Source organism: Equus asinus, chromosome 6, assembly GCF_041296235.1.
Source record: "Equus asinus isolate D_3611 breed Donkey chromosome 6, EquAss-T2T_v2, whole genome shotgun sequence".
In the NCBI taxonomy this organism is placed as follows: domain Eukaryota; kingdom Metazoa; phylum Chordata; class Mammalia; order Perissodactyla; family Equidae; genus Equus; species Equus asinus.
In genome coordinates this window covers 71386131-71401054 of record NC_091795.1, presented here as the reverse complement: position 1 = coordinate 71401054, position 14924 = coordinate 71386131, and the positions used below count along the sequence as shown (strand labels likewise).

The 14924-nt window shown below is 38.0% G+C and overlaps 1 long non-coding RNA gene across 1 annotated transcript in view; it reads left to right on the top strand.

The window, feature by feature from the left end:
- The first annotated feature begins 6244 nt into the window (after positions 1 to 6244).
- The window catches only part of LOC106825852 (uncharacterized), a 55857-nt gene continuing 47177 nt past the window's right edge, over positions 6245 to 14924 (top strand). Inside the window, exon 1 of the long non-coding RNA XR_011504099.1 lies at positions 6245 to 6449. This is a non-coding gene — a long non-coding RNA (uncharacterized lncRNA). The remainder of the gene's footprint in view (positions 6450 to 14924) is intronic.

Here is a 14924-nt window from a genome sequence, read left to right as displayed (position 1 = left end):
CAGAGTTGAGATTCCAAACTGAAGGTTGTCAGTGCATCACTGAAGATGATGGTGGTTGCATGTAGAATATTATTTCTTGACTAAACTCAATCATGAGGTTAGCATTCCAGGACTGATATGCTGGAACTTGCTGAATAAATGAATAAATAGAATGAGTGCCTGCAAGCAGGGAGTGTTTAGCTGTCTAAGGGGATTATTTTTTGAATGGGGGCTTAAGCTGAGTGAATGGAGTAATGTCCCCTAAAGAACCCAGGGCCCTTTGGGACACTGGTATCTACACTGCAATGAATTACACACTAATAATTTTAATGTTTACCTTATAGTTCATTGAATGGATGGACAATTGTTTCCTTAATTGCTTTTGGGGGACATTTTTGTTGAGTACAATTTTTCCATATCAATGGGCTCTTTTGAATGCTTTCCTGAATACTTATTTTGGTTTCTTTAACAGTCTTTGCAAGCATATATTTTGGGTGACATGTACAGTGTTTTGACATTTATGTTCTAATGACATATAAAGGTTTTAAGATTTATAGTAAGACTAGAATTCATCCAGTGAGTACGTTGAGCAATAACAGAATATGCACTTTGTAATGATAAAAGTCTGAATAATTTTTCTGTAGTCAGCCTAATTACTTCAACTGATCTTTAACATGCATGAGCTTAATTCCTAGTAAGAGCAGAAAGCTTGGATTCCATTCAGGTCTCCCTTCATACTTATCTTCAATAATTTAATCTTTTTACGAGTATCAGTCTGTGGTTGGTTATGTTTTCTCCATTTATATACATTTATCCGGGTCAAAATGTGGTTGGAGTGATGACATACAAGGGAAATTCAGGACTCTTGACCCAGAGCCAGAGGCCAGAGTAAACATTCCTATGTCTGAGATTTTGAGTTTGGGGAAGGTCTCTGGACCTGTCCCCTCAAAATGTCAGGAGCTTACCGCATTTCCAAAAAAGGATGGTGCCTAGAAAATGTAGCCTTTGTTGATAAAAAATACATTGCGATCATTACATGGACATTTGAAATATCTGCCTCTTTTAAAATTAGGCAGATGATGTTAAAAGGTTGTTGGTGGTGTGGATGAAGGAGAGAGTGGTTGGTGAGTAGGATGTTAATAATAGTTCTTTATTAGGACAAGCAAACAAATACAAAAAACAACATTATTAAAAGGACAGCAACACAAAACTTATAGGGCTCCACATGAATACAACCAACAGCAGACTCCGGCCCTCCTGGTTTACATAATCCCACAAATGACCCAAGGAGGGGATTAATTGGTGTCCATGGCCAAGAGGAACTGACAGGGTCAAACCTCCAGGAGTCCCTGCATTTCTGGGTTCCCGTTAGATTTTATGGCCTGTCTCAAGCGGTAGGATCTGGCGAGAGTAAGACAAAAGACTCTGTCATTCAACTTTCAAAAGGGCTGGGGGATGAGGCAAGGCCATGCTCTGTTAATAATCCTATGTGCTGTGGGCCGCAGTGTGAGAGTCCGAAGGTATGAGGGCGGGAGGAGGCTGCAGCAGGCATCTCGGCCTGGGATCAGTTTTAGGGAGTTTTGCATAAAAGTATTTACTTTTGGAAGATAGTATTAGCTCACTTATTTCCTATGGAAACTGGCAAATAAACACCCACTTTAAAATAAACACATGCACATACTTAATTTCTATTTGTACCCTTTCCTTGACTAGTGAGTGAGAAAGGGGTGTGTGTGTGTGTGTTTGTGTGCACTTCTTTGTGGCTACATTTTTGGTTTGCTTCAACCTATTTCACACTGGCTACCAAGCAGACATGGATGGATGGATTTTGATCAGGGTAAAAGCAGTTTGCCCATTACCTGCCATGGTGAGACTTATGCCTACCAGTGGGTAGGCCTCCCTGAAGTTCAGCTTATCTGTCAACATGCCGACGCAGCAAGATTGATGTGTTTTGAGGTGGAATTGTTTTTCAAAGTCTGTCTGGGCCAGCTCCTGGTCTAGTGCCATGTCTTACATAATAATGTATATCAGGAACCTTCACTGAGAAAGAGACAACAGGTCTGTGTTTCTGAAGTGCCCTCCGGCTTAGGGCAATCCCGTTTGCCCATATACTTTCGGTAAAATTCTTTTTCCAGAAGTCTTAGAGCGAGTCCAGGGTGCAGAAAAGAGGAATGTGTTGTGCTTGTGGGCTTAGCAGTTTTTCTGTCACCACTCCTGTAAAAAAGCCAGGCTGTCTGAATGGTGATTAATTCAATGCCACTCTCATAGGGTAACAGGGAGTCACTCAATGCACGTGTTTAGTCAGTCTCTGAAGTAAAAGGTGTGCTGATTTCTACATGGGAGCAGTGAGCCCGACAAAAGGGGACTAGTTCAAGGCTTATAAAGAAGAGCGATGGTGTCCCAGCTCCTCCTTCCCTTGATTTTGAGCACTGTGTCAGTGTGTATTGCTGCGGGCGTTGTACCAGTTGCTTGTGCTGCATGTCAAATCACCCCACAGTTTCTGTGGGTCAGAAATTTGGGAAGGGCTATGGTGGGTGGTTCTGGCATGGCGTCTCACGAGGGATGGTAGCCAGTCAGTGGCTGGAGCTGGAACAGCAGGCGCCTGCAGGGCATCTCTCCCTCCATGCAGGCTCCGGGCTTCTCCATGGGGTCTTTCACTTGGGATAACATGGGCTTCCTCACAGCACGGTGGCCTCAGGGAGGGGCCTGCTTAGGTGGATTCTAATGCTAGTGTTCCAGTGACCCAGGGGAATGTTGCTTCACCCTTTCTAACTTAGCTTCAGAAGTCATACAGTGTCACTTCTGCTGCCTTTCTGTTGGTTCCAAGCAGGTCACAAGAGAGCTCGGAAATAAGGGGAGGGAACACAGCCCCACTCTTTGATGGGAGGAGTATCAAGGTCGTATTGTGGATATGCCATGTCTGGAAAATACAGTTTGTCATAGGTACAGCACTGCTCAAGACAAAAGGATCACAGTAAGGACAGTCCACCTGGAAGTAGGCCTGTCAGAATGCTCTATCATCTCCAAATCTTGTATTCCAGTCTGAATGGTAAAATATACATTGGTCATTCTGTGACATCTGATTTATCTCTTCACATTTAAAATATTTTATTGAGGTCTAATTACATTCAATAAAATGCAAACATTTTAAGTGTACAGTTCAATAAATTTTGATAAATGTATACAACTGTGTGGCGATCACTGCAATCAAGACACAGAATATTTCTATCACCCAAAATATTCCTTGCTCCTTTGCGGTAAATCCCTGCCATCCTTGGCCTCAGGAAACCACTGATCTGGCTTTGTATTGATTAGTTTTGCCCATTCTAGATTTTCATGGAATCTCGTAGCATATGCTCTTTTGTTTGCATAATATTTTTGAGATTTATCCATTTTGTTGTATGTATCAACGTTATTGCTGAGCAGTTTCCACTGGATGAATATACTACAATTTGTTTATTCATTTTCCAGTTGATAGACATTTGGATTGCAGTTTTTTGGCTATTCTGAATAAAGCTGCTATGAACATTCATGTACACGTTTTTGAGCTGATAAGCATTTTCGTTTCTCTTGGGTAAATACCTAGGAGTGGGATTGCTGAGTCAGATGGGAATTTTATATGTTGAACTTTATAAGTGACTGCCATTCTATTTTCCAGAGTAGTTGTTTCGTTTCACATTTCCACCAACAGTGTCTGAGAGTTCCAGCAGCTTCACATCCTCACCAAAGCTGACTGTATCAGTCTTGAATTTTAGGTAATTCAGTAGGATGTAGAGGTTTAAATACACATTTTCCTGACGATCAAAGGTGTTGAGCATCGTTTCATGCATTTATTGGACATTTGTATATCTTCTTTTGTGATATATCTTCTGTTCAAATCTTCTGCCCATTAAAAATTTTTTTTTGTCTTCTTCCTGTCTAATTATAAAGGGAAGATACAGGCTCTTCCTTAGGTATGTGTATTGTGAATATTTTCTCCCAGTTTCTGGATTGTCTTTTTATTCTTTAATGGTGTTTTTGTACTAGAAGAAGTCTTCAATTTTGATAAAGTTTAATCTATAATTTTTTCTTTATATTTTGTGCTTTTTTTTCCTTTTTCTCCCCAAAGACCCCTGGTACATAGTTGCATATTTTTAGTTGTGAGTCCTTCTAGTTGTGGCAGGTGGGATGCTGCCTCAGCATGGCCTGATGAGCGGTGCCATGTCTGTACCCAGGATCTGAACAGGTGAAACTCTGGGCTGCCGCAGTTGAGCGCACGATCTTAACCACTCGGCCATGGGACTGGCCCCTATTTTGTGCTTTTTATCTGCACTAGCTAAAAAAATCTTTGCCTATCCCATGGTCACAAAGAGAATGGTCACATTCTCTCATGTATTTTTCTAGAATTTTTATAGTTTTAACTTCTATTTCTATGATCAATTTTGAGTTCATTTTTGTGTATTGTGTGAGTTAAAGGTCAAAGTTTATCTTTTCTTTTAAAAATATGATATCTAGTTTTTCTAGAACTATGTTGAAAACACTATCCTTTATTTATTGAATTACCTTGGCACCTTTGTTGAAAATTAATTGACTGTGTTTGGTTCTATTTCTGAACTGTCTATTCTGTTCCTTTTATTTACATGCCTATCTTTATGTAAATGCCACACTATCTCCATTTCTGTAGCTTTATAGACAGTCTCAAATTCAAATAGTTTAAGTTCTCCAAATTTGCTATTCCTTTTCAAAATTATTTTGACTATTGTAGGTCCTTTGCATTATGTCACTATAAACGTCAAAAATAGCCTGTTAATTTCTTTAAAAAAGCTTCCTCGGATTTTGATTAGAGTTGCATTGACTCTATAGATCAATTTAGGGAAAACTGACCTATTTATAATATTGAGTCTTTTGATTCATAAACATAGTACGTCTCTCTATTTATTTAGGGCTTTAAAAATTTCTCTCAGAAAGGTAAAGTAGTTTTTAGTGCAGAGGTCTTACACATCTTTTCTTAAGTTTATGTCTAAGTATTTTATGGTTTTTGATACTATTGTAACTGGCATTGTTTCTGAGTTTTGTTTTACATTTGTTCATTACACTGGCATATGGATTTATGAATGTTTTAAAAATATTAATCTTGTATCCAGCAACCTTGCTGTATTCACCTATCAGTTATAATAGTTTTTTATTATAGATTCTTTAGATTTTAAATATGTGCAGTCATGTTATCTGTGAATAAAGGAAGTTTTAGTTCTTCCTTTCCAATATGTATGGCTATTATCATCTTTTTCTTGCCTTATTGCACTGGCTAGGATCACCAATACAACTCTGAAGGGAAGTGATGAGATCACACGTCCTTGCTTTGTTCCCAATGTTAGAGGGAAAACAGTCAGTTTGGAATTATGTATGATGTTAGCTGTAGTTGTTGTTGGTTTTTTTTTTTTTGTAGATGCCTTTTATTAGGTTGAGAAAATTCCCTTCTACTCCTAGTTCACTGAGGGACTTAAAAAAACACATGGTTGTCGAATTTCTCCAACACTTTTTTGCATCTATTAACATGATTATAGAGTTTTTCTCCTTGATTCCATTGATATGGTGTATTACATTCATTGCTTTCTAATCTTGAATTCCTGAGATAATTCCCATTTGGTCATGATGTATTATCCTTTTACAGATTGCTAGATTCTATTTTGTAATCTTTTGTTAATAATTAATGCACATATGTAAATGAGGGATATTAGTCCAAGGTTTTCCTGTAGTATCTTCATCTGATTTTAGTGTCAAGATCATACTGGCTTTTCTTCAGTTTGTGTAGTTTGTGTAAAATTGATAATATTTCTTCCTTAAACATTTGATATAATTTACCAGTTAAGCCACCTAGGCCTGGAGTTTTCTTTGGGGAAAGTTTTAAAATTTTAAATTTAATGTCTTTAAAAGATATAGGAGTATTCAGATTTTAAATTTCTTTTTATGCTAGTTTTTGTCATTTATGCTTTTCAAAAGATTTGCTAATTTATTCTAAATTGTTGAGTTTATTGTCATTAAGTAATATATAATAACATATAATATTCTTTTATTATCCTTTTAATTTCCACAGGATCTATAGTGATGTTGCATCATATCTCATATTGATAATTTGAAACTTTTCTCTTTTTTTCTTGATTGGTCTAGATAGGATTTCACAAGTCTTTCAAAAAACCACCTTTGGTTTCATTGATTTTCTCTATTTTTAAAAGCAGCTTAAAACAACAAACATTTGTTATCTCACACAGCCACTGTGGGTCAAGAATCCAGGAGCAGTTTAGCTTGAGGTTTGGCTCAGGCTCTATTATAAGGGCTCAGTAAAGACGTTGGGTAGGGCTGAAGTCATCTGAAGGGTTGCCTGGTGCTGGAGGATCTGCTTCCAAACTCAGTCACATGACTTTTGTTAGGAGGTTTTGGTTCCTCACCACATGGGCCTCTTCATAACAGCATGACATCTGGATACCCCTAGAGTGAGTGATAAAAACAGGGAGAGAGAGAAAAACTTCTTTATTCTTTTTCTGTTTTCTATTTCATTGATTTCTGCTCTTTATTATTTTTTTCCTTCTATTCACTTAGGGTTTAACTTAGTGGGGTTTTTTTTTTAGCTTCTTGAGTACGAAGTTTAGATTATTGATTTTAAACCTTGTGCTTTCTCATGTAAGCGTTTAAAGCCATATGTTTCCCTTTAAGCACTGCTGTAGCTGCACCCCATACATTTTGATGTGTTGTGTATTTGTTATCATTCCGTTAAAAATATTTTCATATTTTCTTTGTGATTTCTTCTTTGATCCATGACTTATTTGGAAGTGGTTTACATAATTTAAAAAAATATGGGGATCTTCCAGTCATATTTTTGTTATTCATTTCTAGTTTATTTCCATTGTCATCAGAAAATACACTCAATATGATTTCAATTCTTTAAAATGTATTGAGACTTCTTTTATGATCCAGCATAGGTCCATCTTGGTGAATGTTCCATCTGTACGTGAAAAGAATGTGTATTTTATCATGTTACATGTAGTGTTTAAAAAATATATCAATTAGGTCAAGTTATTTGAATTTTTCAGAACTTTTTATTATTGCTGAATTAAAAAAAAGTCTAGGGACTGGCTCCGTGGCCGAGTGGTTAAGTTCACATGCTCCACTGCAGTGGCCCAGCGTTCGGATCCTGGGCGTGGACATGGCACAGCTCATCAGGCCTCGTGGAGGCAGCGTCTCATATCCCACAACTAGAGGGACCTGCAACTAAGATATACAACTGTGTACAGGGGGGGTTTGCGGAGGTAAAGCAGGAGGAAAAAAAAGTCTACTTGTTCTATCAGTTACTGAGAGAGGACTGTTGAAATCTTTGTCTCCATGTAGGTTTGTTTGTTTTTCCCGTCTGTTCTATCAGTTTTTCTCCAAGTATTTTGAAGCTCTAAAATTAGATGCGTACACATTTAGGATTGCTTACGTCTTCATGAAGATTGACCCTTTTATCATGAGAAAATGTACCTCTTTCTCTCTGTTAATCTTTCTTGTCTTCATGTCTACTCTGTCTAAGTTAATATATTTTCTCCAGATTTTTTATGAATAGTGTTTGCACAGCATGTATTCTTCCATCCTTTCATTTTTAACATCTCTGTTTCAATATGTTTGAAGTGTATTTCTCATAGACAGTGTATAATTGGGTCTAGTTTTTAAAAAATATTATCTGATAATTTATGCTTTTTAATTATAGTGCTTGGACCATTTAATATATTATCAATATGTTTGGATTTAAGTTTATCATCTTGTTGTTTGTTTTCTATTTGTCTCATATTTTCTTTTCTCCGTTTTCCTCTTTTTCTGACTCTTTTGGATTGAACAAGTTAGCATTCTATTTTATTTCCAATATTGGCTAATTCCTTTCCTGCTTGTTGGTCATTCCAGTGTTTAAAACATGCATTAAAGCCATCATAGTCTACTTTCAAGTAATGTACTACCACTTTACAAGTAATATAAAACATTTAAGTTATATACTTCCATTTCTCCCCTCTCATCTTTTGTGCTATTGTTGTCATACATTTTACTTATACATGTATTATAAATCTCACAATACATCATTATTATTTTTGTTTAAACCATATGTTATCTTTTAAAGAAATTTAAAAATGAAAAAATATCTTTTATATTTGCTTGCATACTTACCATTTCTGGAGTTCTTTGTCCCTTTTGTAGATCTGAATTTCCATCTGTTATAATTATTCCTACAGCCCCAAGAGCTTCCTTTTACACTTATTGTTGTGTAGGTCTGCTGATTATAATCTCTCAGCCTGTGTTTGTCTGAAAATGTCTTCATTGTGCTTTTATTTTTTATTTTTAAAGATTTTATTTTTCCTTTTTCTCCTAAAGCCCCCTGGTACATAGTTGTGCTTTTTGTTTTTTTTTTTCAGTTATGGGTGCTTCTAGTTGTGGCATGTGGCATGCTGCCTCAGCATAGCTTGATGAGTGGTGCCATGACTGCGCCCAGGATTCGAACTGGCAAAACCCTGGGCTGCCAAAGCAGAGCATGCAAACTTAACCACTTGGCCATCGGGTGGGCCCCTTTGCTTTTATTTTTGAACAATATTTTTGATGGACATAGAATTCTGGGTTTACTTTTTCTCTTCCTTTCAATACTTTTAAGACTGTCATTCAGTTGTCTTTTGGCTTACTTTGTTTCTGATGTGAAGTCAGTGATTTTCTTATTTGTTCTTCTGTGTCAAATGTGTTTTTTTTTCCTCAGGCTACTTTTAGTGTTTTTTCTCTATTTCTAGTTTTCAGCAATTTTAATATGATGTACTTTAATGTATTTTCTTTGTGTTTATACTGTGTGAGCTGTGTTGATATTTTTGGATCTGTAGGTTTATATTTTTCACCAAATTTATAAAAATTTTGTCCATTATTTTATATACCTTCTATTTCTATGTCTTCATGTTCACTGATCTTTTCATTTTTACTGTGTAATCTGCTGTTAATCTCATCAGTAAAATTTTCATTTAAGATAACGTGGTTTTCAGCTCCAGAAGTTCCATTTTGTTCTCTTTTATATCTTTAATTTATCTATTTCTTTTGTTTACATTTTCCTTTAAATCTTTGAACACATTTAATGATCACTTTTTAAAAATCTTTGCAAATTCTGTCATCTTTGTAATTTTGCATATTTTTCTATTGAGTTATTAGTTTTTCTGGCTACATGTCCCATTTTCTTGCTTATCAGGGCTAGTTATTTTTGATTGGATACTGGACATTGTGAATGTCACATTGTTAATTGGATTTTGGTATCTCATTTTAAAGATTGTTGGACTTTATTTTGGCAGTCAGTTAAGTTACTTGCAGATCAGCTCAATCCTTTTGAGTTTGTTTTTAGTGTGGGTCTGCAGTGGCCTTACTTTAGCGTAGTCTAGCCCTAATACTTCTGGAGTGTCTTCTAAATGCCCTGCTTGTTCAATGAGATTTCTCCACCACAGCTGGTTAGAACTTGGATGACTCCCAGCCCTGTATGAGTTCTGGGAATTGTTCGGCTTACAGCTCCTTGTTAGTTGTTCTTTCACTCATAGTTATTCTTTGCCTGGTTTCATGGTGTCTTACCACACATATGTGGAATTGGACATTCTGCCAAAGACTCAAAGGGCCACCTATGCAGATTTCTGGAGCTCTTTCTCTGTGTAACTCTCTCTTCTCTGGTACTTTCCATTGCAGATGCAAGCTGCCCTAGCCTCTCCAAACTCTAATATTATTTCTTCACTTCAGTGAGATCCTGTGATCTACTTGGGTTCCATTTTTATACATTCTAGTCTCCAGGTAGCTTTCTAGCTGGGGCATTTTTAGAGCTAATCTCATTTGTTTCCTTTCTTTCAGGGATCAAGTCCTGTTCAGTCTGCAGTTCACATTTGACAAGAGTTGTTTCATGTATTTTGTCTTTTTAAAAGGTAATTTATAGTAGGAAGGCAAATCTAGTTCCAGTTACTATATCATATACTGGAAGTAGAAGTTATGAAATTGAACTTTAAGGTGAAATTGAATAATCTTTTTCCATTACTTTTTGTAGGCATGTATAGTTTTATCTGATGATTGGTTAACCAAAAAAAATCCTCTTAGCTCAATTTTTAGAAATTGAGAATTTCCAATAAGAGAACTAGACTCTTAGAGGTGAATTCATTTGATGTGTTCTTTGCCCACTGGATAGGACTCCAAAATGATTTGGGAAGAAACTAGGCTTCAGTATCTTTTAACAAATATCAAAATATCCTTCACTTTCTCACTCACTCTGTTCTTGTCCATAGAAAATGAATTCAAAACCGCTGGAAGAGAGACACATCAGATCAGAAGGAATTGAGCTGCCTGGACAGCCAGTTACAGTGCACAAAATTACGTTGCATACCTTTTTGCAGAGCTACTAGTGTGGTATACAAAGAAAGGTCTCTTATTGCTATCTTGGCTAACATTGTGGTTTTATTTTCACATAGTTTGGAAGTTATGACTTAGGAAAAGCCCTGGTACCTGGCTGACAAACCAGTTGACATAAATGTGCTAACCATATACTGGCAGGTGGCCTGGTCTGCTTGCTGGCTTCTGAGAAATGATAAACACAGAGGCCTCACAGACAGATCACCACTATCTCCAGCCTCTGAAAGTTCTGGAATCAGAATCTGGAGCAAGTTCATTGCTCTCTATTTTTACTGGAACAGAACCAAAGAAACTGCCAAAGGCTCTTTCTCTGTCTAACACCCATTACACAATGCAACATTGTTTGTCAAGCTATTGAGTTCTTTATCTGGGTGAGCCTAGGAAGTTAAATATAGATATATACATTGTCTATATGTCTATGTAAATATATATATATTCTATAGTTGTATATATTATATTTAGAGTTTATATAATGTTTTAAAATGTAGATGAAGCTAGTGGAGGCTAGTTTCTCAATTCCTTCATCTGTAATATAAGAATAATATTAACTCCTACCACAAAGTGTAGAAGGATGGAATGAATTAGTACATATAAGTAACTTAGTGCCTAGTAATTAGTGTCTTAGCTCAATATGTTTTACTACTGTTCTTATTATTATGTTTTATAGATGCTTCTTGGTTACCCCAAGACTCATTCTATAGAGTGTGCTATGAGCTTGGCCCTTCTCTGGCCTTGTTTTAGCATTTTTGTGGTATTTATCTCTACGCTCTAGTCAGCATATACTTTAAGAAACACATTTTGATGGTTAAGGTAACAGATCTGCCTGAGTGTTCATACCTGCCAAAACCAAGAATAGAACCGAGCTAAGAAAATTCAAGTTAAATTGCGGTCATTCGTAGATGGTGTGTGGAGAAGCAGACTTCTCACTTTGTAGGCGTGGTTCTCCTGTCTGAGACTTGGATCCAGGTATTACTGGCAAGAATGGAATTGTAAAATTTTGAGCGAAAAAGGCAGAGAGAGTTGAAAGGCATCATAGAAGATACCAGACCTATTTTAAACAGGAGGAACTGAGAAACATACTACTATCTGTGCTGATCACTTACCTATTGACTCTGAGCCCCAAACTCACAATTCTATGCTCTGTGATGCTGAGGTTAGAGCTTTGCCAAACACATATCCCAGACTCTTTTGACAGCTGGCTTCCTAGCGGGTTCTGTTAATTTCTATCTCTAGAGGGAGAATGGAAGGCAGGAGCCAGGGAGTAAAGGCTTCCATATTTCTCTTTGGTCTTGTCAGTGTTGCCTTGACTTTAGAAGTTCACTCTTGTCTTTGGCTTCTTCTAGCTTTGTCAGAACTAGCTCTATCTTACTCACTCAGATATATCACTGGTAGCCAGGTGTTTCCCCTTTCCCAGCACCATGGGGCTCCTTCTCTGAGATTTTGAGATTCTATCAGCCGTTGAGAAGTATGACCTATTCAGAGGACTGAGCCCCAGCTTAATGGGTGCCCCTCTTCTGAGCTTCTAGGTTTTGATAATCCCAACCTCTTCTCTTTTCTTCATCTAGTGCTAAGGGTTGTAGAGTCTTTCTTTGGTTATCATCTCTAGATTATCTTAGTTCTCTCTTTTGTTCTTTCATTTCTCTAACACCTGTGAAAACAATTTCTTGTATTAAACCCTCTCTGTTTAAATATCTGGTGTAATTTCTTTTCTTCCCTCTCTCCCTCCCTTCCTTCCTTTGCTGTGGAAGGAAGGAATAGTCCTGTTAAACAAACTATAAATGATGGAATTCTTGGATTGGTTTGGTTAAGACCTTGGCCCCGAATGTAGCGCTGAGCTCCTTTTGAAAGGAAAATGGGATGCAGTGGCATAATCATTAAATCAGCAACTATGGTCACTTGGGATAAAGTTCCTGTTAAAGTAAGTTCCTTGGGGTCAAAGTGACCACTACACTTGACTGTTTTGTAGTAATAATGACAAGAAGGACTGTGGCATGAGATGGCTTTTTCAGTCTGCACTGGAGGAATAATAAGAAAATGACAAGCTCTCAGCTGCTGATAGTTCAAAATTCTCAGCCTAAGTCTCAGGGAACCAGAGGATTTCTATGATTGCCTTATAAAAGGCCATTGTATTTCTTATAGTTGTGGAACAAATATTATTGAAAGCCAAATCCCAAATTTAATTGTGTGGATTGCAGAATTACAATGTAAATTGAAATCACAGACTTGCCTAATTTCTTTTGTGAAAGTTAGGGACTTGATTGGGACCCTGAGATCTAGAATGAGGATATTGTGTGTGGACTCAGAGAAAGCTGAAATTTTTTTTTTTTTTTGTGGAAGATTAGCCCTGAGCTAACTGTTGCCAATTCTCCTCTTTTTGCTGAGGAAGACTGGCCCTGAGCTAACATCCATGCCCATCTTCCTCTACTTTATACGTGGGATGCCTACCACAGGATGGCTTCTGCCAAGCAGTACCGTGTCCACACCCGGGATCTGAACTGGCGAAACCCTGGCCGCCGAGAAGCGGAACATGTGCACTTACCCGCTGCGCCACTGGGCTGGTCCCAAGAAAGCTGAAGTTTTTGAACCCCTCCCAAGTGTTTCTGAACCTTCCCTGCTAGCAGAATGAGCTCCTCCTTCCAAGTTTGAGATTCTCTCTCCTTTGCTTGAAAACTCTGTTTAATCTCACATAACCCTATTGTCTAGTGAGATACAACCCCATCAAGAACCGCTTTTCATTACCTCTGGACTTACAGCTAGAGTCTGATCCCATCATGTACAGGAGCAGAAGTGTAAACCTGACCTGTGAAGAGACAGCAGATACTCCAAGAGAAGCTCATGATCTAGTTAATTTATATCAGCTGAAACCTAGGGAGTACGGAATATGTGTGCGAATAAATTCTAAGTGTATTAGATCAAGGAGGACAGAATTTAATATGAGGTCAGGCTGAATTTATTGAAATGAGCACATTTACCAGAGATTTTGGGTTTAACGTATTAGCTTAACTGGCTGGAAGTGGCTCTGGTGTGCTTGATTGCTTGACTGAAACTTGGACTAAACAGTGGCTTATATTCTATGGGGCTGAGATGTCAGAGTTTCTTTAGCATGATGTAGAGCAGGGGTCAACAAATTATGGTCCATAGATCAAATCTGCAAGGTAAGAATGGTTTTGACGCTTTAAAGCGTTATAGAAAGCGAAGGAGGGGGAAGAGGAGGAGGAGGAGGAGGAAGAAGAAGAGGATGTGGAAGAGACAGAGACCACATGTGGCATGCAAAGCCTTTGCGCCATGTGGGCTTTTACAGAAAAAATTAAGGACAGCTGATACACAGAAAGGAATCAAAGGCTTAAGGTCGTAGGAATAATGAAACAGTTTCATCATGTGCAAACTCTCATCTTCACCACATCATCCAGGTGTGTTTACAGCCAAGGCACATGTGGGCTCAGGCCGAACATAACCGGGAGAAGTTGATTCCCCTCTCTCCTTGGTGTTTGCATTGAAGGGAGAATAATGATGTCCAAAGGCTCCTCCTTGTCTGTACCCCTGATCTCTGGTACCCCTTGGGAGACGGAGGATGTGGGATGTTAAAAACCAGTAATGTTAAAAATCTTATTTAGATAAGGACTCATTAACTGCTGGATCTTTTCTTCCTTTAGTAGACGTGGCATCCTAGAGGGCTAAGAGAAGACTTAGACATTACTAGGACCCAGGCTTCTGAACACCGCGTTCAGGCTGGGGTAAAGTTTCCCAAGATAAAGTCATTGTGCACAGCTTAACACCTCTTTAATCAATACTGGGGTTGATAAAGTGATGGCTGATTAGGTGTTTGGTTTCCATGGTTATCACAAATTCTTTTTGGAAGAAATTCTGTTCCTTTTCCAGCTTACCTTTTCCAACTCACTTTTTAAAAGCAATGTTTGTAGTTCCTGCCACTCCAATGTCAATGAGAGAATTTATTTTATAATGTGTATGAACTGGCAGCTTCTCGGAAAAAAACCATTGTTGTCGGAATGAAGTCATCTATTTGGAGAGCAAAGCCTCAAGTATCATTCAAGAGGCGGGAACCCAGTGCCCTCCGCATGCTCAGCCCTTTGGCACACAGAGCCATTGTCAGAACCTGTTTCCAGAGCAACTGAATTCTCCCCTGAAATTACTTGGCAGCTCCCCTCCTGAAGGGTCTGGAGTAAGTCCTTTCAAGGGCCTTATTTTAAGGCAGCTTGTCTCTGATGAAAACCAAGCTCATTGCCAGCTAAGGAATTTAGCAATACCCTGAAGTGGGCTCACCTAATAAATTTTTATAATCTACAGGCCAAGGTGTGTGTTTGGGGGTTGGTCTCTATTTAGTGTCTCCATCATCTCAGAAATGTGTAGATGGTCAAATGATGTCCAGCCTTTTGGGTTATTTTCAGAATTCCATTGTATCTGGATTCATAATGCCAAGAAGACGGCTTTTGAGGGTATTCCTCATATGCCTTTACCCACATTGAGTGTGGAGTAAACGGCCATTCGGTATTACAGACTGTTTCCTGACTGTGGGG